Below are 27,245 nucleotides of genomic sequence, written 5' to 3' on the forward strand. Positions count from 1 at the left end.
GGATGTTGCTCAATTCAAATTATGCACTTGATAAGAGTAATATGCTGCCTAAAAAAAAAAAGTAAAAGCAAACACTCATAGGGAATGCAAGATTAAGTAAAGCATGTGAAATGTAAGCAGAAACAACATGGTTACCTTATCGATCTCTCACTCACTATTCAGAAATCAGCGAGTGGTTTTACCTGAAAAGTTAAGGACATGACTACAGGGCCCTGAAGGGAACCGTTTCAATGTCCATTGCTTATATCCTTAAAAAACGTAAGCAGTATGGTTTAAAAAGACCGCATCCATAAACAGAGCCATGGTACGCATTTTGTTTCCAATCCACCCATCAACCAGGTATTGCAGTACCTCCAAAAATTGTGCACTTCCCCACCTGGGGACAATAATGCTGTTCAAAGAAAGACGAGAAAACAAAAGTAGCCCTTCACTGCAAAGTTTGTAAAGTGAGGCTGATGTGTTTGGATGTGAATAAAACCAATCTGGCCACTTTGCAACCACTCTGTCTTGCTTTATTTAGTTATGTATTTATTTTTCATATTGAAAACCTTCTATTTCTATCCATTCCGCTACACTTTGGAATAGAAAAATGCCAGAAAAAGGGCATTTCCCGCAAGTGTTTTTCTTTTTTGGTTCCATTTCACAGGGAAGCAACTAAATGAAAGAAGGAAAGAGGTTGTGAACAGTTTCTACAAGTTACGGTTTTCAGTAAGTGAGGAGCAAGACAGAAAGAGAGGGAATAATAGGAAGAGAGGGGGGGGACAGCTGCCAGCACAAAAAGAAGAGGACATTGCCAGAGTCCTATTCCTTCTCTGCCCGTCCCTGAACGTCCAGGAGAGCAAGCCGAGCCTTATCTGAATGCCTTTGTCCACCCCCAAAATAGTGCCGCCTGGGGCGGACCGCCCCCCCTACCTACGCCACTGGGCGAGGGCCAGTTTTGCAGCGGTTTAGGGTCGATTTTGCCGCAGAGCTGCAATATCACCCCCAATAACATAACGGCAAGCAAGCGTTTCCAGCCTCCTGTGCCAGGTGAAGGGGTGCAGGGGGGTACCGCCAGGGCTACTTTGCGTTCCCTGTCCGTCCCCGACAGACTCCCCTGCAGGTGAGAGTACTGGTAAAGATAAGTTACCAGAAAGGTGAGAAAAAGGCAAATCATAAAACAGTTTAAAATGGGCAGACACGCTGGTAATGCAGCGTGCTTTAAAATCGAGAGCCAGGCACCTCCCAACATGGCCCGATAGGAACCTTACAAGGAAAATAAATGCACCAGTGTCTCGCAGCTCAAAGAACGCACTGTTAAAAATCAGATACCTACAAAAGTGGGCCACAATTGCAAATAGGGACATTTTGAACTTATAAAGGAAAGTTCTATTGTTGTTTTGCTAAGTATGGGAGACTACATGCATTTGTGCTTGCTACATGCAATGTATGCGGTAATATCCGGAAAAACAACAGGAAAAACCGGGCAACAAGACTCCCATTAACATGATAAAAAAAACGGCCTACACACAACATAATTTAATTTGAGGCAGTGGTTAATTTGCCAAAATAGAAGTACCGGCTGGGGCTCTCATCAGGAGGCAGCTTGCAACAGCCCATTTCTCCTGTTAGCACCACCTAAAACATAACCAACTACTAACAATGAAAGTGGGGAGGGGATGTGGCTTAGGAGCTGGGGAACAAGGTTCAAGTCTTTGCGTCGGCTCAACATCCTGTGATTCGGGGCAAATCACCTAATCTCCCCGTAAATGAATGTGTCCTTAACTGGTGCTCATGAAAAGCGCCGGTGTTGATGTTTAAGTGCCAGTGCTGAGTGCCGGAAACCACAGGCTCAAATTAAGCACTGTTTTGAGGTTATTAGATGTAACACTCACTCAACAGGTACATACGTGTTAATATCAACTTGTCCTGTAATATTAATGTCTCATACTTAAAATGTTCTTGACATTTCACTAAATAGGGTGTGATTATTAAACTCCTAATTTGTATTGGCAGCATATACTTTGATTAGTATTTGTTCGTTCAGGGCCAATATACTTACAATGTAGCCCTTTTAAAATATTTGACTAAAATATATGTAAGAAACTTCTTTCCTGCCTAGAAGACACTTTTTGTTAGATGACATTAGTTTTTAATGTCATTGCAAAAGTATGGGAAGCGCCAAAAGTATTCTGTACACTGATCCCAGCCATATGTTGTAACTTGCCACTGTGCTTTGCTGCAGCCACTGACGCCACGGGTCCAAGGTTTCTCATTTACTACCGACTGATACCACTTGTCTATGGACACTGAATACAGCGTGCACCCACATCCAGACACCACAACATTTTCCCATCATCCAGTAACTCTCCCCTCAATCACTTAAATAAAGCCTCCGTTGCTGACCACCAATGAAACTACTCAACCTCTTACTTGCATTTGTTTATTCGTGATACCACTCACTTGGTCACCCACATGCATAACCCTATCCACCTGTTACCATTTTCTTGCTGTTCACTCTACCTCTGACGTTCTTAAAACATCTGCACCATCTACCACTCAATTCTCAGAAGATAACTTATTCACCGACAGCCGCTCAAACCAAAAGCCAGACGTTTGCATCACTCAGTTACTTGAAACACAACTCACAAAACGAATTACCTGCATACTCACATCAGCACCGACCTGTAACAAAACCAGCTGCCCAAACCATTCACACATCATTAGTCTTTTACACATCTCCTCGCTCGCACCACCATTTCATATTTCCCACTATAACGCACTCAGCAATGTGCAACATTGTTTGTGCCTACACCGTGACTCAATTACAAACGACTTATGTCACCACTCATTCTGGGTCAGGCCTGTGCATCCTGCTCTGTGAGGTCAGTTTGTGTATATATACTTGTGTATGTATCTTCTGTGCTCTATGGCTCCACGCCTGTTATCTGCAGCCACCCCTTTCACACAATATGCCACCATTAAAAAAAAAATGAAATTCACCTAGAATAGCACAGACCTATTCGCTTGCCCTATGCTTGTATTTTATATTGTGTATTGTGTATTCTCCTGTGACGACCATGGCCTTGTTTTGGTAGCACTGTGTCTTAAGCTCTCTGCACCAGGGTGGGGTTGGCATGGCCTGCTGTGCTAGATCAACAAGGTCGCAGTGTAATGCACGTGTTTTCAGTGCGAGTGGCTACATTTCTTGGTTTGTTGACGGTGCTGATGCGATCACATGACACAAACAGCGTTGATAAACTGCTGATAAAGGATCAACCTGCCGACACTATAACATTGTTAAACTTGTGGAATGTTTTAATGTGTGGCAGGTTTCCCCATTTCTTCCCAACTGTTTTACTGCACAATTAGTGATGTATGTGGGATGGAAAAAAATGGATGCAAGAGGCATCTAGAGTTTTACGAAATAATATTTAGGGGTGGAGCTTGGGGCATATAACAAATGATGAGCACCGTGGAAAACTAGGTGGGTGGCTGTATAATTATAGAAAATTGTGCATTTGATTAATACCTGAAGTTTTTTCAATTTAGTGTAGCTGACATCTGCAGGACAATGAGATACGTATTTAACACCTGAAATCTGTCAATAACAAGACTGTACAAAATGCAGTGGCATTAAACCCATATTTCACAGGGACCCTTCGGATATTTTCCACATTTCACAAAAAAGTATCATAAAGACAGCCTCTGCAGAGCGCCACCATTATTCAGTTTTGCTGAGGGTCAGAGCAAAACCAGAAAATTCAAATTGCAATCTGGACCCATCATTAGTTGAACTTTAAAAGAGAAGCCTCGCGCATCTCGGCGCTTGGCCATTGCTCATTGTGTAAGAGGCCGTTTATGAAAGCTAAGCTTAAGCTGCACATTCTTCATGAGATCAAGACACTTGTTAACTCCACCTTGCTGTATCTGCAACTTAATTTGGGCATAAACCCTGCCTATTGTTTAGTCAACAATGTATTTATGAAAACAGGACATTTGAATGACGTTCCATTGTTAGCTCAGCCTTGTTGGCAATAGCGGCAACAAACAATTTCTAAAGACAGACTGTTCTTTAAGAAGGTAAAACATATTTTATGCAAGGCTTTTTAATTATTTTTCTCTTCTATTAAAACAAACAGTAAAGTGCAATATTTTGCTTGCTGTTTTCAATAAACCTTACCTTCTTTGAAAAAAACAGTGTTTATTCTAATTGCGCCAGAATAAACATTGTATAAAAAAAATGCATCCTAGATAATTTGTAAAATATGTTCCTATGTTGCTTTCTTGGAGTTCAGGGTTGTGGTGACATTTCCAAACCACTCTGTCTTCAGCCTCAAGTTCACCTGAACCCCTCAGTGATCCTGTAAGACCATCTCACACTGTTAACCATTATGCATCCCCCTCACTTTCTCCCTCTCCCCGCCATAATGTTGTTCAAAAACGAGTTACTTGAAACAAGTGAACTAATAATCTCTCAATTATTATAAGGGAATTGAAATGAGAAAATCACTTCCTCGCATTCCATACTTTAATGAATTTACACAGAAAGACAAATATATACTAGTGTATAAACCCCTATATATGAGTGAAATGCATGGACTCTAACAATGCCCATGTCAGAACCCCTGAAAGGCATCAAGCAGCCATTAGCTGACAAAAGCAAAGCACGAAGACCATGGCAGAAGTATTGCACCCCTGACCTGCTGAAGAAATAGAACATGCGCACAAATCTGCTGAAGAGGCAAATAAGCCAGCAGCAAAGGTGAAAAATGGGAAGCTCAATAACGTGGATAGCTCTCTTTGGAGAATGATCGTTCGTTTGACTGGAAAAAAGAAGGCAAACGCACTAATGAGGGCAGGACTCACCTGGCATGCACAATATAGACCGGGCCGAAGGTTCTTGCTGGCACACTTGAGGCATTCTTAAAGCCTAACTAGGCCAGCAAATTGATAACAGACGTAGAATGAATGATAAGTTGCCAATTATCACTTGGCGACCCCCACCAAAAACAGAAGCTGCAAATATTGCTCAAGGGATGAAGTGCTTAGGCACCTGGAAGAGATGGAATAACTAAGTAGGCCATCAAGATACTCACAAATACAGCAATGGATCATCTTGCTGAAATCTTCATCACATGTTCAGCAACAGTTCTGCCCTAGAGCCTGGAACAAAGTAGGAGTAGTCCTATTTCTTAAGCCTGGGAAGCGATCCTCCAATCTACTGCCCTGTTTGTGCGCGCTCTGGCTTACCAACGCTCTTTGAGAAGGCCATTCTTGCCATTCTCAGCTATTTTTGCATTTAACAAAAACCTTCTCTCCAAAGAATAGTTGGTGATCTGGAAAGAGCATTCAACCAATCATCAACTTTCAGAGTAGTAGGCATTATAAGCCATGGTTTTAACAACAGATCAGCTGGAGTTGTCTTTCTGGAAGTTGGGAAAGGATTTGGCAGTGTGTGGCACACATAACTTATCACCAAGCTCATAAAGCTGACATTTTCAAGCTGCCTTGTAAACCTGCTTTGTAGCTACCTGGCAGAATGCACCTTTCACACAACTATATGAGAGAAATGCTCAACAATTCGCCCTATTCTTGGTGGAGTGACTCCAGGATAAATTCTTGGACCATTTCTCTTTAATCTATTTGCAAATATTAATCCCATTGACCTACCTCTCATCTCCCTCTCAGCAAAAAGGAAATAGCAAAGAACCTTGAAACGCCCTCAGCAGAATCTCTGGATGGTCAGTGACTGTCAGATAAAGTTCAACACAAAGCCACAGTAACTTCATTCCCCAGAAAGAAGAGTAAAGAGCATCCACAGATCAGCCTTAATTTATTTCCTTAATATACATTGCCCTTTAGCTACAATCCAAATTTCCACAGGGCATCTTGACAACGCAAAGCAATACACATTATACCAATACTGCACATGTCTATTCCCCACTCACCATCCCTTCCAGGTTGGCTAATTCTGTCTTCTAATGTTCAGCCATTACTATATTTTTCCCACATGTTCCAAACCTTTTCCCTTTTTTTGGGGCATCCCCTACTTTCATAGACTACTTTTTCTGCCTGCTGACACCAGTCCAGGTCTGGCTTCCATGCACTTACTTTTGGCGGTTCTGCCGCTCCCCACGCTCTCGCAATGTTCCTTTTTGCCACACTGGAAGCCAGTGCCAGCCAGATTACTCAACAAGAAATTTTACACAGGACTTGATAAAAAAAGGAAAACCCACTGATAAAAAAAATTGCAGCTATTTTTGCAAACCTTCGGGATTGTTACCAGTGTCCCATAGCATTGCTGAGCTGTGAACCAATTCACCTGTGACCATGTGTTAGAGGACAACAAGAAACCAAAACTATTAAGAAAATTCTAAGTAATATGAGGCTCAAGCCCTGGTATCCAAATCCAACCACTGTTAGATCAAATCCGACAGCCAGAGAAGGAATCGGCTGTAAGAATGCCAGAAGTATTGCCTGTGTGAGTAATTACATAAATAGTGATTTAAATAGCACTTATTCATTTTTTTTATTTAATTCTTTTATAGCACTACTCATTACATTGAACTGTGCCAGAGCCCTTTACATCACATGTACACATTATATATTGTACAGAGGTAAAGGATGTGTTACCTAAAACATGGGACCCACAAAATGTAGTAGTCCTATCGTCCTTACTGGTAGGCATTATAAGTTTTTAAAAAGTCCATTGCTGGGAGAGAAACAGAGTAAGGAATTAAAATGTAATAGTGGTTGAGGTTGTTCGTACTAATAGGACTTTCTTTATCAAAGAAACTCTTTTTAGCAACCTTAGATATACAGTGGATTTAGGGGAATACCATGGGTCTAAGCCCATGCCTTGCAGTTTGTATGCAGCTTCTTTACGCCAGTTCACAGGTTACTATGCTGTATTGGAAATATTGTAATTTATGAACTGCAAGTAACAAAAATATGTTTGAACAGCAGTAATCCACCTATGTATCTAGTTACAATTCAAACCTATGATTGGCATGTTACATGTGCTTTTCAGGAGACGCTCTAATCCTCTATGCTAATTTGTGTCAAAACTGTGACGAGACAAAACACAGATCTATGCAGCAAGTGCATTAACCACCAGTTATCATACCATTATTAGTATCCCATGAACATTTAGGGGCATACAAATATCTGACATAGTGGTCTTAACCCTATTAGATATTTTAAAATGCAGCTTCCCACACCATGATAGTATCTTATGCAGACCGTTCTTAGCTTCAACCCACAACCGTACCCCAGCAACCTTGTAGCAAGTCTAGTGGTATTGGACTAAGGCAATCCCCTGAACATATGGAACGCCATCCCCGCAGATGAAACTAAAACAATCATGAAGACCGTCCACTCTGGATCCCATCAAACCTGTGCTCCCACCACGCCTTTGACCAAAGGTTCAACCCCTATCAGCGAAGCTCTGACCCTCATTCTCAACTCTGCTTTTGACACAGCCACCTTCCCGGAAGCTTAGAAGCACACAGCTGTCAACACCTTCCTGAAGAAGCCCTCAGCTGTCCCATCCAAACTTGCAAACTACCAAACGATCTTCCTCCTCCCGTACCCAACTAAGGTCCCAGAAAAAGCCATCAAGAGACACCTCGCCAACCACCAGCTCTTTGACACCACACAATCAGACAAAACCACAGTAAGGAGACCGCCCTCATTGCAGCAACAGACTACATTTAGATTGTCCTTGACAGTGGAGAAACTGCAGCTCTCATCCTGCTCGACCTCTCTGCAGCTTTTGATACAGTTTCCCGAGCTCATCAGATGACCCCCACAAGACAGGCATCCAAGGACCCCTGTGCTTCTTTGGGTCTGCATCTTTTTCAATGGAAGAACCTCAACAGTCAATATGCCACTATACTCCTACGAAGCCCAGGAACTCCTTTGCGTTGTCCCGCTCTGTTCCTCGCCACCCAGCCCTCTTCATCATCATTTTGAAGGAAATGACCCGATTAGGGTCACCGGGTCACTGTCGACAACCTCTATGCCTTCCCAATAAATGAAGAGTCGGCCAGACAGTAGAGAATACAAACCAGTTAGTTTATTGCAATACGCTGCAGCGGAGTCCGGTCTGACCAGCCTCATAGGATAGCTGACGAGGGACTGTCTTCCCCCAGCATGGAGCTGGATATTGTACATTCCCAATACCCCAAGAAGACGCCCAGACTGGAAAAATTCCAGTCCAGGCAACAGTGAACAAAGGTAGCAAACAGGGATGAGCCACAATCCTGGTGCTGGGTACATGTTATCTGAGCCCCAAGGCAGCTCGGCCTGTGCCTACCATTCTGAGATGTTGGAACGGGCCTGTCTAACAGGAAAGTTATGCAACAATAGATAATACATTCATTAGTGCAGCAAAGCTTCAACCTTGAGAAGTACAGGCTGGAGGCGCCGAGGCAGCCTTTCTGCTGAGGCAAACATTAAAAGACGGGAGCTCGATCTCCGTTACAAAACAAGATGGTGCTAAGAAAGATGGCGCCATGAATGCTAATTTAACACGGAATAAAGTATAAGCATTGTAAAGGCAACACTTCAAGTCTATGCATTACGGGAATAACATTTGAAATCTAACAATCTACATGACTTGCAAGCTGGCGTCATTTGCACACATGACCTCAACGTAATCACCTATGCCAACAACATGCATTTGATACTGTCCCTCTTGGACAAAACACCCAGCACATGCAACAACTTGAACTCCATTACCGAAGTAGCCAACTGGATGAAGTCTAACTGCTTAAAGCTGAACACGGACATGACTGAAGTGGGGATCTTCGTAAAAGATGCCTGGCTGTGGGACTCTGATTGGTGGCCTATAGACCATGGCCCCAGCCTACAAGCAGGAATCGCAGGATCTTTATCCACAGCAAGCTAGACATGTCCATCCAGATCAAAGCTACCACATCCTGCTTCCACACCCCGAGGGTGCTGAAGAACATTTTCAGGTGGGTACCAAACAGCACCAGGAAGACAGTCACCCAAGCCCTCGTCACCAGCAAACTGGTCTACAGTAACACACTTTACACAAGAATCCCCAAACCCGTCCCCAAAAGACCACAGACCATCCAAAATGCAGCAGCCAGACTGATCCTCTACCACACCTAAGGCAACTCCACTGGCTCCTGATACATAAGCGCATACAGTTCAAGCTTCTCTTACACACATACATAGCACTACACAACACCAGTCCAGCCTACCTAAACAGCTGATTACAGTTCCAGACTCCTCCGCTCAACTGCACTCATCCCATGCATGCACAAAAGCAGATTAGTAAATTGTGCCTTCTGTTGCATCGCTCCTGAAGCATGGAACTACCATATCAGACCCTCCTCCTCTCTTCTTGAATTCCGCAAGAAGTTGAAGACCTGGCTCTTAGGATAAGTCTCCCCGAGTAAGTCTCCTCGAACCCAGCCTCTGTCCTGCTAATCGCCAAGATACCCTCACGGGTAATAGTGCGCTACAAAAATACACATAACGTAGCAATGTGTGCAAGTGACTGCCACTAATTCTTATTTTTTGGGAGAGGTCCTGGGCTGATTTTTCAGCTTGCATTGACCCAGATGAAGAGAGAAAAGAAAGAAGGATGAAGGGAAAGTGGTGGCAAAGGAAAAGAACCTGCAAGGGTGAGAGAATGGGACAGGCTTTTCATAATTCAACAACCCTGCCGTCGTTCGGCAACAGGGCTCTAGAAAAGTTAGCTCCTGTTTTTAGGTCGAGGGACCATCCGGTCTGCCGAGATCTTATGTTTCTGAGAGTGGCTCTTTAGCCCGCCTCTCTTTTTGGTTCTCCTCCATTGGCTGGCTTCCTAAACGGAGGCCAGCCATTGGAGGAGAGAGCCGTCCCTCCAAATAGGCTCCGTCTTTTTCAGATTTGGGGGCGTGTTCCGTGCTCTTCTTTCCACTTTTAGCCACGCCCTTTTTTAGGCGTGTTTTTCTCTCCTCCAGCCAATGGCAAGAGGAGAGAAAAAGAAACACGCCCCGAATCTGAAACCGGCGCTGCGTTTCTCCGAGGCATTTCTGCTTCGCCTCGGAGAAAGGCAGTGGTGTGCTTGTTCATTAAATGATTGTCGTGTGACTGAAATTGCAAGTTAGCACCACTGGCTTTGCCAATGCTTGTCTTTTTTGAAGGCCGGCCAGAAGCCTTCTAACCACGTTCTCGTGTAGCACCATCCCTTCGCGCTCCCTCTGCATTGAAGACGTTCTCCTGACTGTGTTTCGAGTTTCTGTATCCTCGGCATTTACTACGCTACGCCACAGTCACAGTGCTGTTTCCACATCTTCTGGCTGGTGGAAGGCGCTCCTTCTTTTACCCGTCTCGCTGGTCAATCGTTCCTCCCGTCCGCCAGGTGGTGCGCTCTCGTTCCCGACTCGTTGGCCGCCGGCCACTTGCAACCTGTGTTCCGGGTCCCTCCCTCCGCAGCACCGCCTGAAGCCCCCGGCACCCCTCTCCCTCCCTGCCCGGCCCTTCGCTGCCTCTTGCTGCTCCCCGCGCCGCTACTGGGCCGCCTGCCCCTGCGCTTCTGCTGCCTCTTGCCACTGCGGGGAGCAGCCCCCGCCATGCCCGGCCCCGCCACCGGGAGCAGGGCCCGGGTCTACGCCGAGGTGAACAGCCTGAGGAGCCGCGACTATTGGGATTACGAGGCGCACATTCCGAGCTGGGGGTGATAATCCAGCCCACATAGGCCCTCCGCGGCCATGGATATTGCTCTGTGTTATCGGCGGTTGTAGAAATTGATACCTATCCACTGAACACTGGCAGGCTACCAATGTCAGAGATCGGAGGCAACACTGATCACAGCTAGGTTGTTAGTTGTTCGCAGCTCCCGATACCACGGATCATATTTATTGCAGACTGCAGCCTCCTACGATATCATTCATTTATACTGACCGCTTCTTCCATTACCTACTGTCAGTATTTGACGCATGGCGAATAACTAGACATGTTTAAGTAAGTGGGGACGCCGAATATCTCAAAATGGTCCCATAGTAGGTCTGGGTGCATCGATGGTTTTTGAGAGGACGTTGTATCGTGCTGTCGATACTATTATGCCATCTGTTGAGGTTTTGAACAGGGTTCTAGGATTATTATTTTTTTTCGGGTTACGAGATGTGATGGGATTGAGAGACAGCGTCCGCCTTTAATTTAAGGAATGGATGCTGGGGCACATCACCTAACAAGCATTCTGTTAGGCAAATGGGGGTAAATTCATAATTTGTCATTATAAGAAATTAACAGTTTTCGGGATCGTGTAACCCAATTTACAAGTTCCAGTATTTATCATATTTAGATGATTGTGCCTAATTTAAATATTGCTGTGGACACTTGTGCACGAAGACTTTTTTTCTTTCTTCCGAAGCGGGTTTCAAAAAGCACGTCCTTGATGCTGAAAATGTATTGCCATTCTTAACTCTAGACAAACTTTAAAACAGTGAACACATTTTACATCATGGCTTCCCAACCTACCTTGTATCACTGCTCATCGCTCTGAAGTGTCCGAAAGGTGAGATTTGCAGCGCTTTCCCAAAACATCACATATATATATCCATGGTGAGAGAGCGAAATCTCAGCAATGAATGTGCTCCCGTGACATTTTCACCACTAAAGATGACTCACAATTTTCCCCTGCCATAGTTCTCTTCTTTCCACAACTGCATTGCAGTTTACCTTTCTTGTGTTTCCTGCTCTTGAAAACATTTTTGAAGCCTCTGTGTTTGAGACAGATTGAAAATTCTGCTTTGTATGATGACTTGTTTCGTACTTTGGATCTCATCAATAAGACCGCTTTACCTTTTTCTGGTTTCAGACCTATTGTGTCCAATACAGTGAATATATCCATATTGTGGGCTTTGGGCAGTCCTTTGGGATATATAAGAAGGTTTCGGGTGCTCATTTGTATTTTCTACCTGGCTGGTAGAAGTAAAGTGGTCACTAGCCATCTGTTTTCCAGCAACACAATATCACTACCACAGTAACTATCTCTCACTCTAACACACTACTTAAAAACTTCACACTCTCTCTTATCTCACTACCTCACTTTCTATAACTACATCACTATCTATTTCTATTTCACTCTCACTACCTCACTATATCACAACACACTCTCTCAAAACTTCACTACATCACTCTCTCACTACCTCGCAAATTCACTCTCTCTAACTCACTAATTCACTCTCTCTACCTCACTACCTCACTCTCTCTCTCAAATACACTGTCACTTACACTCACTCTTTCGCTACCTCACTTTCTCACTACTTCACTACATCACTCTGTTTCTATCTTAATACCTCACAACATCCCTCACTACCTCACTCTCTTTCACTACCTCAATCTTTCTCTATCTCACAACATCACTCACTGTTTCTATCTCACTACGTCAGAAAATACCTCTCACTAACTCACTCTTTCACTACCTCACTCTCTATCTACCTCACTCTCTCTCACTACCTCACTCTCTATTTCAATACCTCACTCTCTATCTCACTACCTCACTCTCTCTCTGCTAATGCAATAGGTATCACATATGCCCAAAAAAAAAACTAATGCCAATAGAAATGACAATGCCATTTATTTAGGGATACAAAAATCATAAAAAAATAATGAGCAACACCAATAGCTCTACCTAGAATGTTGCCGAGACCATTACATTGTAAATGCATGTTTAAACTAGTCAAGCAGTGTGCATAGATAAGAATATCGAAGACTGAAAAGGTGGCATGCCTGTCCTCTTGCCTCGTGACCAGTCGAGTTCTCCAGTATAGTCCTGTGCCCCTCGAGACACCGCCCTTTCTGACCACGGTCTACTGGAGAACTGCACGCGGTCTGCACCTCCGGCTTTTATCTGGCACTAATTGTGTGTGTGTTTGTTTACAGTCTTAAAGTTAATGAACGCGTATCACGCGCGTGCTCCTGCAAAGACAGACATTCGCTCCTGGTGGGCACCTCATGCTGCGGGCGATTCCAAGCACATCCCTCAGAAGTAAAGACCCATCCGAAGCGGGGGCTTCGTCTTCGGTTTTTCTTACATTCAGAAAACGATAGACCAAGACTAGGAATGGAGGGTTAGGGCGGACCCCCGACTGAAGTGCCATGCTCGGTGTGTGACTGGACGTGGTCCAGGAGGCTCCGGTCACATATCCAAGTGATATTCGACTCCGAGGCTGCTGTGTAAGTGCCCTTTGGCGTTCCTTGCACTCCGTTCCGACCCGCCGGTGGTTGCATGAGGAGCTCTGGGCTGCACTCCACCCGCTCCCTTGGCCTTTCATGAACTTTTAGGACTCGTACCCCCCAGGATGGCTCCCAGCCCTGCCCCCCAACCAAACCCACAAAGCGATGCTTGACTACCAGAGCTGTGGGAGACCCCTGCATACCGGGGACGGCGCAGCCAGAAAGAGAGGGCGAGGACAAGGGCAAGTTGTCCTAAATAGGCCTATGCCCCCTCCCCCACCCTCGAGGCGCCGGCCCCGGACGGAAGTGACGTCACGTCGTCGCTGACCCAGAAGTACTTCTGCTGCGGTCCCGTTTACTCCAGGGACGAGAACCACCAAAGGGGGGGGCGTGACCGGGTGCCCGGGGGGCCGAGTCCTAAGTGCGCGCTTCATTATATTTCGCGCTTGGCAAAGTGTTATTTATATCCGAGGGATTCGGCCATCAGTCCTCCTGCCCCACTGCGCTGGGGTGTTGTCCCCCACCAAAGTACGTGATGCCACGAGCGGTGATGCGTTACTTCCGTGTGTGCCGTAAACAGAGCTTCGTGTGTTTACTACAAGGACGCTGTGCACGAGCTCTGACCGCGGCGGGAGGAGAAGCAGGTCCTAGAGTGAGAGGTCCTCACACATGCCGGGATCCTCCTCCCTCCCACACTCGTTGCTCAGACTGGATGACTTTGCAGCCTGGGTGTTCACAAATGCCCCCTTTGGGAACCGTAGTGCAGCACCTTTCCCTGCTCACCTGCTAATCATCCGAAAGGAAATTGGGATTCTTTCTTTCTGTGCTCTTTCTTTCACCTGCGAACAAGAGAGGGAAAGTAGGAGTGCGAGCTCCCCTACATACTCCAAACCGGTCCCAGAGGTGACAACAATCGCCCCAGGCTCAGTGGCAGAGCTCTCGCGCTGGCCCTGGCTAGTTTATTTGGTCAAGTGGCCACTGAAGAAATAATCCTGCCCTGGCACTGGAGAAACACTAAGGAGCTGTCCAGGGCACAAGGCCTAACAGATGTGGGGGACTAACTAAATTAGACAGTATGCAAGTGAAGTCAACGCATGTGACGTCACACGAATAAGCATTGTGACCCACATATGCAAAGAGAAAATCAGGAGAAATAAATTTCTCATCCTATGCCATTCTTAGGTAGGCGCACCATTTTGCCAGAAGGTCATGTTGGCAAATATTCGTAAATATGGGTTTGCCTCAAAATACATGGGTAGATGCACAGGAACGCCCATGCACCACAAATGTAACACCTACCTGATGTTTGGCAAGGCAGGGCTTTGTGCTGCCTTGTTTACTTTTTTTCACAAAGCAGTGCAAATTGGGATTTGCTTGGTTTTGTTAAATCCTAAAATAGATTTTGTCGCGACTGCACCAAAAATGACGGAACCCTCATGCGAAATCTTAGTAAATCTAGGTCTCAACTTGTATATTTATTTATTTTTAAACTCTGTAACAAAGAAATTGGCAACACGGAGAAATGTTTGCAGTGCATGTGTTCTGCCTTAAATGTTTGAAAAGGTTGCTTTTTAAATATCTTGTGAGGTTAAGGCACCTGCTGCAGAGATCTGCGTGGCCAGTAAATCTCAGGGAATGATAATACTAAGATAACTGGTGTATGCATTTGCTGAAGAGACCCGTGTTTTGTCTAGTCACAGTTTTGCTATGCTAAGGATTTGTAGAGTGCAGAGATCCTTTTGTTACTTGCAGTTCATAAATTGCAATCCTTATAATGTAGCAAAGTGACGTATGAAGGGCCATATGTGACTCCTACACCGTGTAACCCTCATTGTCTTTGGCAACAATCCTGTACGCTGATTTACACACTTGTATGATTTATTGTCAATGTATAATGTTTTCCTGTGATGTAAAGTGCTCTGACGCTCTACATTGGGCTGAGCAGCGCTAGAAAAGAGATTAAAAAAGATTAATGATATTTTAATTGTTATTCCTGTAAATACTTGTACAGACCATCACATCTGACATGTTTACAGCAAATGCATATCTTATAAATACAGGGATTGAATAATCGAACACCTGCCTCCAAACTGTAGTTTCATTTAAGCACTTATGAAGTGATAACGGACTGTGTGTCTTTGTGTCTCTTCATTGCACTGGCAGCTAGTTTTGATAGCTCCCAGACACGATTTTACTGGAACAAAAAAGGTGTGATGGCCCTTTAAGTGAGGCCCTTGTCTTGGGGCCAGCTGGAGGTGACCATACAAAAGATCCTCCACTGCCTGCATGTTGCTTGTTAGCCTCAAATTGTAATTTATAATCCTCTTCTTTTTTTTTTTTTCTTTTTTTTGTAAAACATTTTTTATTGGCATTTATAAACAATAATACACGCAGGCACAGGCGGTATCGCCATTATCATAGAGGCTTACATATCAGGAGCGCCCAGTCACAGCCCTTTCGGTCTCTGTCTCGTGGGCCCTCAGGCCACTCGCCTCTACCCTGAGTGGGGCTGCAGGTATGTGTCCGGGACCAGCCTCTGGGTATGCCCTACTGGAGCGCGCAGTGATCGCCTTGCCGCATGGGTGCCGTGCAATGTGATTGAACCCCTGTTAGGGGTGTCGCAGAGGCTATAGGGTTGCAGCCATGAACTAATTTATAATCCTCTTTAATGGTAAAGTTTGATTTTAAGTCACAATTCTAAAAATTCCACTTTTAAAAAGTTGGCATTTTTTTTTCCAACCATTTGTGCCTTCTGCCACTATTTTTGGTCGGATTGCTGTGAATGGCCCTGCTGTTAGGAGTTGTATATTCCTCCCAGTGACACAAAAGGGACTAGTTGTGGACAGACTGGGCCATCCTGCTGGGATGGCTGGGGGCGGAGCTGTACCCTGCCCCACTTACACTTAAAGTGGCTTTGCCTCCAGTACACACAAAGGAACCTGACACCAGCCTTTTTTCACCCACACAGTTTGGAGGATTAACAGGCCAAGGGAAGAACTTTCCAGCACCAGATGTGGGGGTAGGAGAGAGTGCCCCTCCCCCCCAATACACAAAGGCTGGCACCAGGTATAAATATTGGACTCCCTGAACCACTCTTCAGATGTCTTCTCTACCTATGGAAGGCTCAGAAGGAGGACTGCCCTGCTGCTGGAATGACTGCCCTGTTGCCTGAGGAAGGAAGATTGGACGTTCTCTTTGAACCATGGACTACCAGAGTGACTACAAGGGCTAGCTAGCACAAACTACAGAGGCCTTGAACCCTGATACTGGCTGCTGTTGGAGTGATTCCTAACTCCCCAGGTGATTCCCCTCACGCCCTTGAACCTTGGAAGTGATGTTAGCGGCATTACTCTTGCCTAATTCTGAAAACTGGGAGTTCGAAAGTGTTTTAAAAAAACTTCCTAAGGAATCGACAGAAGACTGGGACCTGCTTGCCATTCAATGTGCATCGCCAGTCTGTCTGACTTTGCGGTATCTCTCTTTATGTTCTTTTCTGCAGCTGGCAATCCTCTGGAGCAGAACGAGCAGCAGTGTCTGGCCTTGTGGAGCCCTCTTCGGCTACACATTGCAGCCTTGACCCACAGTGCGAATCAGATCTCTACAAAAACATGCAAGTCCAAAGGTAGAATTCTTCACCTGGCTCTACAACGAACAGTACCCTATTGACGATTACCTTTTTGGCCTATAAATCCAACTTCTCCCACTCTGAGCTTTTTCTAACTTTGTCGACTACTTCATGAAGAACTCGTCCAGCTGCTTCCTGTCTTAGGTGACTCTTCCACGAATGCAGCCTGCTGCCTTCCTCCTCTGAGTCTCTGCCTTTTTATGCACGTTTTAAATAAATTTTTCCAAGTCCGAAGGTAAGCCGAAACCGGGTCTAATCCAACCTGTGTTTCAACGCTGTCTGCCTTAACTTTTGACTTTGATTCGGTCTTGCGCGACCAGATACCCATAGTTGATGTTTTGATCTTTTAGGCGTTCGATTTCACTAAAAACGTTAATTCATAACTCAGATTCTACGTATTGTATTTAATTTGTTTAATGGCATTTTATTTATTAAAATGGGTTATAATTCACTTTGTGTGGGATTTTTCTTGTTGTGTTTTCACTTTACTACTGCTTGTGTACTATATAAATACTTAACATATGCAAGTTAAGCCTGATTACTTTTATGCCAAGCTGCCAGAGGGTTTAGCACATGTTAATTTGATTACTTTTTGTGTTTCACTCTCGCACGTGGAATAGTGGATAACCCCATACAAGTTTTGTTTGACTAATCACTCCTTTATACTATCCTCTATCAATATCACTAAAATATGCCAGCAGTTTCAATCCAACACAAGAAATAAACGGCTAGATCCCCTCAACTCCCATCACCGGAGTCCTCTAAAACAAAAGCGTGTAAACACTCTTTAGTTGAACATCACAACACATCTGTGTGTATTACAATGGGCACTTTAACACCCCTCACTAAGAAAAGAATCAAGAGAAGAGTTGCCAGAGGCTGGTTTGCTCCCTTCCTAAATCTAGATAGACAAAACTTGCAGGTCCTGAAGCTCAGATATTCTTATAACGTTAACTTGCTATTTGCACTGCTGGATTGAATTAGCGCCTGCCCCATTCCGCCATGGCTGTTGTGCCGATTGCGCGGAGGGTAGAGCCAACTCTTCCACTTTCCCTCACTTCTGCCCACAAGTCACTTCTGGTGGGTCGCGCTCCAGTCGTCCACCAGCGCCACTGTATTTAGGGGCCAGATGGTGCGGATGTGTGCAGCGGGCGTGCCGCTGGCGCGCCAAAGGCAAGCCCGTCTGCTCCTGTCCACACCTGGACCGGGCCCAGGGCCACAATCCCTGATCCTTACATTCCAGGTCCATAGATACTCAAGCAGGGAACTGCTACTTTTTAATAAGATGAAGGGTAGTTGTGGTATTTTGACCGTCTGTGGAGATAGGACAGATTGCTTCTGTGGTTTATCACTCCCACAACCGCAGACTATCAGAGCGCTCCACTCTTTCCCCGAGCAATCGCCTACCTGAACACTCAGTGACAATAGACATTCACTGTGGCCTCACTAATGTCAGGTCCCTCACTAAGCACAAGTACGAAATTGCACACATGATTTCCAGTTTTAAATTAGAGATGCTTTTTATTACAGAAACTTGGGCAGATGCTGCCTCAGACCCGGATTTAGTTACTTCAATCCCCACGGGATATCGGTCTTTCAGAGTCGATAGGCCAATCAAACGAGGGGGCGGAGTAGCAATCATTTTTAGGAAGCGGTTTATTGCGACTTTTTATCCAACTTCTACCCCCTTCTATGAGGCCCCGCAGTTTGCCTTCAAACCCAGCCCTAGGACAACCTTTAGAGGCATTTTACTCTATCACCTTCCTGGCGCTAGAAACGCATTTAACCAGAATCTAGATAGTCTTCTAGAACCAGCTCTCATCAGTAATGAGTTCACAATCCTGGGAGACTTTAATTTCTATCTCGAAGATAATGGGGACAAGGAGACGGTCGCCCTGTTAGAAACACTAGGTGCCTTAGGCGTAGCTCAGCTAGTACAGTCACTCACCCACGAGGCAGGGCATACACTAGATGCCATTTTTACCTCGGCGCAGGGACTAACAATAAAAGAAACCTGTCCTTTGATATGGACAGACCACTCATTAATTAAGTTCAACCTATCAGTCCCCATTATAAGGCAGGGTTGGACCACAATATCCCACATCGTTACCTACTCACCCTAGAATAAAGTAGATAAAATTGCTCTCCAAACACACTTGGATAACACACGACCATTACTAAATGGTCACCCAGAGTTAGCTGTCACTAAATACACTGACTGGCTTAACGACACAGTCAAGGATACGGCGCCTACTAAGAAAACTTCAGGGAATCGGAGTGTTCCTTTGACTCCCTGGTTTTCCAATGCTTTGCGCAGGGAAAAACAAAAGTGCCTTTGGTTGGAAAGACGCTGGAGAATGAACTACCACACAACGGATAGAGAGGTTTACAGAATTGCACTAACACAATATAAAAACCTACGGATTTCTGGAAAATGATTTCTTCAAGCAGATTGAGAAAGCAAAAAACACCTCTAAAGAATTGTTTAGTGTAGTAAACAAGTTGGCCTCCTTATCTAAGAACCTAGGTATCAAGGGCGATCAAAAGTTCTGTGATGATATCGCAGTCGCCTTTAAAACCAAAGTTATGAACATTTATAATGCCTTCGAGGACACGTCAGCCCACTCTCCCACCACACGACTTACCCCCCAGCCCAAGAGTAGCACCCTCCACTGTTTCTCCCCTACATCATCAGAGGCAGTGGAAAATACATAAGACAAGCTAAGTCGCGGTCCCCTCTTGACCCATGCCGCCTGCTTTTCTGAAAGAGATAGCGGAAGTGGTGAGTCCTGGGCGCACAGAAATCTTTAATTCTAAGTTCAGCTCAGCCAACTTCCCATCTAGTTGGAAAGATTCCTCTATCCTCCCATTGCTAAAAAAAAAAAAACAACTTGGATGTGTCAAACCCGAACAACTATCATCCCATAGCGCGTCTGCTGCTTCCAGCCAAAATAGTTGAAAAAATTATGAATACACAACTATCCCAATTCATTCAGGAAAATGACCTGCTCTCTCACTCCCTGTTTGGCTTCTGTCACGAGCATAGCATGGAATCGGCACTCATCAAAGCCACTGAGGAGACCAGGGCGGTGAGGGATAGAGGGGGCAGTGCCGCCCTTGTCCTCCTCAACTTATCAGCCTCATTTGATACTGTTGGTCACATTCTCTTGCAGCAGCGGCAGGAGGCATTGGGGGTCAAGGGAGCGGCGTTAGACCTGCTTTCCTCCTTTCTGAATGATAGGAGACTAACAGTAATGGTAGATAGCTATCAATCAGAGCCATGTGTCTTCCCGTGCAGAGTTCCTCAGGGATCCTCCCTGAGCCCATCTCTTTTTAATGTCTGGGTCTTGGAACTTGCTCCTCTGATCCTGGATTTTGGGTTCAGCCTGACGTCCTACGCCACCCAAATAGTCGTGGCGGCTTATAGAAATCAGGCCTAACCCACTCTACAGTTTCAGAACAGTACGAGAGAAATAAATAAATAGATGGATGGGAACACATGGTCTTAAACTCAACTCCGAAAAGACCGAGGTCATAATCTTCGGCAACCTGCAACCCAGTTGGGACAACCTTTGGTGGCCGGCAGAGATGGGTGAACCACCAAAACCATCGCAAATGGCAAAAAATCTGGGAGTTTGGATTGACAACAAACTTGCACACTCATACCAGACTAATACCATTGTCTCTGCCTCCCATTTTCTGATAAAGAAAATAAGGAAGATCCTTCCTTACATCCCTCCGGACACTAGAAAGACGGTGGTAACAACGCTAATTCAGTCATGCTGGATTATTGCAATGGGCTCTATTTGAGCATACAGAAGCAATATCTAAAAAAGCTCCAGACTCTTCAAAACACAGCTGTACAAATCCATTTCCAAAGAGATTCATTGTCTGCGGTGTAGCACAGCGAGTCAAATTCAAGGCCCTGTGTTCAGCATACAGGGCGCTGAGCCACACAGGGCCTTCCTTTCTCCGAAATCTGTCTGGTACAAACCCGCCAGACACCTACGCTATACAGGGGCTAGACTCCTTACAGTACCTAGAATTCGATCTACAGGCTGGGGTGGCCGTAGTTTTCTCTATGGCACCACAAAACTCTGGAATACGCTCCCTATTGAGCTCAGAAGTGCAGGCTCCCTCACCACTTTTAGGAAAGGGTTAAAAACCTGGCTGTTACAGAATTAGATGACTGGCTGGGCTTACTCTGTTCATAGCGCCAAGACACCCCTCGGGTATTCGCGCACTCAATAAATCACATTAACATTAAAAAAACAAATCGCAAGCCCACCTTAATCACATGTGCAAAAGCAAACGTTTAAATCCGCATATTAAACACAGAATACATCCTTCTAAAATACTTTCGGTTTGGGGGTCTTGTGGAACCCCGGGTTCATTGGTCCTCAACCGTTCCAAGGCTGGACCAACTACTCTAAAAACTGAGCAGACGTCGGTAAATAGCAAAAGGTATAGTTATGGAGGTGGTGCATCATTACAGACTTGGAACTCGGCAGTGCACACAGTAACCTTCCAATAGATACAATGGCAAGCTTGCTACCACTCAGTACTCCATAAACACTACCAAATGGCATCTGTACTAAAAATGTTTCTTAACAGTGCTTTAATCCCACAGGCTATATACAAGCGCAAAAGGGAAACAACATGGCTACAGCTAATCACACTTGTGGTATATTTCAGCTGCGTCCTCCTCCCTCAGACCCAAATTTGTGACTTGTTTGGTCAGTCTCTTAAATGTTGAGACTCTTGTGTATTAATATCTTTCTTTCCCTGCCCATCTGCTTTCTACTCCGGGTATAGCAGAAATGTTACCTGGATCATTGCAGTGAATTCTGCAGGGCTAGTGCTCGTGCTGTTGAATGCGGGGACTCCCCATGGTTTCTACCACGTAACTACTCCCACCTTTCCAGGTGCCTACTTGGGCACTGTGCAGGGACCCATCCTGGTGCAAGAACAGAGAAGCAGGGTCCAGTAAGCAGCAAACCGATCCAAACTAACCCTCCTCCCAGACCAGCCGAGAGCCCCCCAGTTCTGAATGAGGTGTTGCGGAAATGGTGATTCCTGTTGATTATCTAGGGGAGGCATTCCAGTCCAGCAGACACCAGCACAGTAAGTCAGACTTGTAGAAGCAGTTCAGAGCTTCGCAAATCACATGAGGGTCCTCTGCTGTTCTGCGCACACTCAGTAGTATATACAACCGAATTCACCCATATTACCGAATGGACCTGGGTAATATTTGTCTCATACAATAATGACTCAGTGGGCATCAGTGGAAGAAAAGCACTGTAATCACTCTTACTATAAAGCCACTCCACTGAGTGACTGTTTTCTCCCTTTGTCTCCTGTGTATCTCCCGCCCACCTTGCTCTATTCTCTATTCAGTGGACTATTGAGGACAATGTCTACATATTTTGATCCGTCTTTGTCATCATTGTGTTCCATGGTCGTTGCATGCTGTATACCTATGCTCTGTTTGAAACTTGCACAGAATAAAAAAAAAAGGCATGCATGTGAGTGCACTTATTCACACTACCTCACACATGTGATGTATGACCTCGTTGTAATGAGCTCAAACTATTTATAGCAGGCTAACCACTTGTGAGAGTAACGAGGCGCTCTGTAGCAGGTGTGTGAGGCAAGTCTTGAAGGGTTAACTCGAAAAGCCCGGTCTTCAGCTTCTTGTGGAAGTTGAGAAGAGAGAAGGAGGCTCTGATGGCAAGGCCAGAAGTTCACTTGCCCATTCATGATCAGGTAAAAAGGACTGCCATTGCAGTCAATTCCTTACAGCCACTCCTGAAGGAAAGCATGCTTGGTGCACCCCAACAGACCACAGAGCCCCACACTAGGTCTTAGTATCTTACTCAAAGGTTCTCCGCGCAGGCCTAGGGCGGAGGCTCGTGCCCTCAGATCATGAAGGGGATATTGCTGTCGCAGCAAAGACCAAATAAAATCACCAAAGAATTAACTTCCTCGAGAGTAGTATAACCTCAAAAGCTGTTATGCCCAAACATAAGCAAATCCCTGTTGTATGTTGATCAGAACTAGCAAACGACGTTGACAACACAATCCAAAATATGAATAACACTATTCCCTCCACTATGGCAAATTCAGATCTCTACAAGTCCTTCGTCCTGGTCCGTCGGCTATGCTGCTGACTTTGGTGCAGGAAACCATGGTTCGAGCCTCGAGGTCGCGTCCACATCCTGTGATTCTGGGCAAATCACTTAATCTCCCTGTGCCTGAATGTGTAATGTAAATACAGTGCTATGTAAAGCGCTCCAATACCTTCGGGTCGAGTTCGCGCTATATAAATATGCAACAAAAAAAAAAAAGAGCCTCGGATATCTGAACTTTTTTCGTCCACGCACCTCCGATTCCCTTGAAGAAATTCTCCTCCATCAAACCACCCATTTAACCCTTGGTCCTATATCCCTAACCTAGCCAGCGCCATTAGTACCGCTTTCTTTTCAATCTAGAAAAAATATCATGAATGCCTCACTATACGAGGACTTTATTCACACGCCCATAAAGGAAATCATTAGACCATTATGAAAACACCCTAAGCTTACACCAACATCAATGAAAATAATTGCTTCGTTATGGGTCTACCTTCATTTCTAAAATGGAGAAATAGACAGCAAAACAACTGATCTATATTGGCGAAAATGGACTACTGAACAATTTTCAGATCCGAGGATGGCTTTGTAACGGCCGATGATCAGTGTCATTGATGATGCAAATTAAATGCTGAATGACTAGGAAGTATTTCTCCTGTTACTATGCATCATTTAATACGGGTGCCTTACTAATTATCTTGTCGCGCTGCTTCAGTCTTGGGGGAACAGTGCTAAAGTTTTTCATCTCTAAATGCAACAGATTGTGAATATTAACCTCTTGCACACTTTCAAATCTCCTTTTGGTGTTCCAGGGCTTGAAGTGGGCACCCTTCCTTTTTAAGTTGGACCTAGCACCCTGATTTCCTAAAGTCCTTTGGACTAAAATAGGACAATATGCGGAGGACACGCGGAAATCAATACTAAAATACAATACAGGATTTCTTATCAACTGCTTAAGCTGAATCAGAATGAGAAATTTTTTCAGTATAATCCATGACCAAAACAGTAACATTGCTAAGGACTTACAAACAAAATAATTTGAAGCTACCCTACTCACCAAAACAGTTTACTGTGCAAAATCAATGAGTGTAGTGTAGCACTTAAAGGCAAAATCAACTTATATACACCTGGTACGAGTATTTTAAATGAAGCATCCCACCATATAAACTTGCTGAGCTCTCTCCAAATTAGTAACCCTCCTAAAGTTCTGACACCGGTAGAACAAACTTTCGCTGTATCACAGTGGGTGTTTGGTACAGCCATACTTGCAGCCCTCACTGTCAATCTGAAGGTTGCTGCGCGATTTATTTGCGACACATGAAAATGCAAACCTGAAAAACCAATCATAGTATAACTCCAGTGGCTCCCGTTTGAAGCTCGTTGTACTCTGAGAACAGCACCCATGATTTTCAAAGCACTGAAATTCCAGACGTCCAGATACCTAAGAAAGAAAATGTATATTTCATGGAATCACAGACCTCTCCACAGTGCTAAAAACAAACTTCTAGAATTTAAGAAATGCAACAAGACCTCAAGTTTATTCTGCTCTTCTCAGGTTTTTCACTCAAGATATGGAATATCTCATTCGAAGCAACCAGACCTATCATTTCCCACCCGCGAAAATGCGACCAAAACAATTACTTCATTTTGCCTCACCTTAAAACACACTATCCGCCTGTAACTGTAATATGAATCTGATTCATGTTATGTTATACCATGTAAATGCTATTTAATGATCCTGATTTGTGTATGTAAAGCTCTTATACCCAAGGGTCGAGCTAGCTCTATATAAAACTTTTGTTCAGCATTCACTTGGTTGATGTGAGCGCTCGACAAAACTTAAACAAAAGCAGGGTGTACAGAAAGGTCTTTGCTATGGGCATTTGTAGGTTGTAATTCTAGAATTAGTGTGGTCTTGCAGTGCTTTTATTTTTTATGCCTTGCCCCTTTGAGAAAGTGGCTGAAGGGTGGCCCAGGCCTAAGCGGGTGAAGTCTGGGTTTACTGTTGTAATATATATCTATATCCACAGTCATCCTCACGACTACTGATATGGCGGCACAGCACAGAATCATCCGCTGCCAAATTGATGCGAAGTGATGAGAGGGTCAAGGCTGATTTGCATATGGATGCGTCTAAACTGGAATGGCATGGTGTGCAAAAAAAGGTGGATAAAACCCAGATCTGTGGCTGGGGGTGAATGTTTGATTTGTTCAGCATTCTGTCCATCATCTTTTCTTTCTGTCCATCATCTTTTCTTTTTGCGTTTGAGTGAACGCCAGTATTCAACGTAAGTGCAAACAATGTAAAAATGTGTACAGCTGACGTGTTTCGGCCACACGCCTTCAACTGGGCCTAAAATATATATTTATATATATCTTTATATACATACATATACATACACACACACACACACACACACACACACACACACTCTCACACACACACACTAGTCCATCTCAAGAAGCATGCGAGCTTGATAGGGTACTTAAATAACTGATGATGACAGACGATATATACATATAGATGATGGTATTGAGTTGTTTACAAATGACACTAACAGATGCTTCGGTACCTAGTTTGGAGTATATCAAACCACTGACTGCTGCTTTGAACTTTAATTGAGTGATTTCGAGCTTGCCCGTAGGCCCATTGTCATTTTTGCAGGTGTCACTCCCATGGTATTGCAGTGGTTTTTGTAGTTTTTTCCCTCTTCCTATTGTATTTGGGTTGGCATAGTTTGCATACAAATTCTGATTTGAGATTGTGTCTCGGTGACTAATGGTTCCAATCCTGGGAAAGTAACACTCACCTAGCGGTGAAGATTTGCCTTTTGGCACTGGTGATCAAAGAAATCCTCCCCAAAAAATGTATGGTTCACAAATCCGGTAGCGCTGCACTGCATTCTGGGTCGCTTGCTCTCCTGGACTTGAATGTTTCTACATAGAACGTTCACGGTGTCTTGGTGCAGTCTTCTTTGGCCTCGCGCTGGCTGGAGAGTATTCCAGGAGCAAGTTTTGACACTGTATTGTAAATGCTTTCATGCCTTAAATGCAGCATTCCATTTTCCATTAACCTCTTGCCAGGGCGATGTCAGTATTCTTCTTCTGCTGTTGCGATGCAGAAATATGCAGTGACGTAATGCGGTTACTCAGATTTCCCTCTTTTTGCGAACAAAAATCTGTTATATTGTTAGTGCCAGATGCCCTACAGTTCATGTGCCCCCTTTAAGCAAGTAAGATTGAGAGGAGGGTAGGAACACGAGTGGGGTCATAGGTTACCTAGTGATCTGTAAAGCTTGCTATGGGAAGCACACATGCCACACATACTCACTTCACTCAACCCTCACTAGTTCTATGCAGCCGAAGATTAACGATGGGTTATAAACTGAGCATGCGCGTGCTCTGTCTCATGAGAGGATGAGATTATGAAGGGTGCTGCACCCCTCTCATTGGTGGTTTATGCATTTTGGCAACAAAGCTGCACCATGCCAATCTGCAAACTGCCCCGCCCCCAAGCTGCATTTTGCAAACCTGCAGCTCACCCCCCCCCAACACTCCCCGTTTTAACATTTGTAATGTGCTTAAATGCCTAAACGCCCTCACTCCTTATGCAATGCATTATTGCCTGGTTGTCCCTGACCCTCGCTCCAAGGTCTTTTTTGAGGGCCAGGAACTGACTGGCCAACCTGTGCGTACATAAAACCGAGATAAACAGCCTGGTCTGGCGCTGCCTGATGCAGCTCTGCGTGTTACGTATCACATCATTGATATGTATTTACTCCAACCTTATTTTCCACGCTCCTCAGATTGGAAGATTGCCCCCATGCGGCAATCTGTCTTCAGTGTTTACTTGAAGGCAGGCTGCATTGATGCCAACATGGTGGATGCGGGACTTTGTGAGGAGAAGAGTTAAGTGGGCGCTTCGTTTTTACAGATTGAAGTGTAAAAACTAAGTAACTTGACTATTGAATTGGAATGAATTAGAATTGCACAATATGAAACCAGAAAACCTGGACTCAATCCTGGCTTCCCCACTTGACCAAACTGTGTGATCCTAGAGCCAGTGATACTCAAAGTACGGCCCGAGGGCCGTATGCGGCCATCCTGACCTACGCATGCAGCCTCTAGCAGATCGACTGCGGTTTACTTGATGGAACAGTAACATTCAGAAAGATGTTCATGGGCAAGTGTTTATTTACGCTAGCCGAAGTAAAAGAAAGGAAGCAAATAAGGTGTCCTGCACCACTATTCTTTAAAAAATGCTTACCTAAAGTAATTTTGTAACAAATGTAAAAATGTGATAGTCT

The 27,245-nt window shown here is 44.7% G+C and overlaps 1 protein-coding gene across 5 annotated transcripts in view; it reads left to right on the forward strand.

Moving 5' to 3' along the window:
- Positions 1-27,245, forward strand: part of MTUS1 (microtubule associated scaffold protein 1) — a 1,021,263-nt gene that overhangs the window by 819,110 nt on the left and 174,908 nt on the right. The gene's annotated exons all lie outside the window — the stretch shown is intronic.

Source organism: Triturus cristatus, chromosome 2_2, assembly GCF_964204655.1.
Source record: "Triturus cristatus chromosome 2_2, aTriCri1.1, whole genome shotgun sequence".
NCBI classification, from domain to species: domain Eukaryota; kingdom Metazoa; phylum Chordata; class Amphibia; order Caudata; family Salamandridae; genus Triturus; species Triturus cristatus.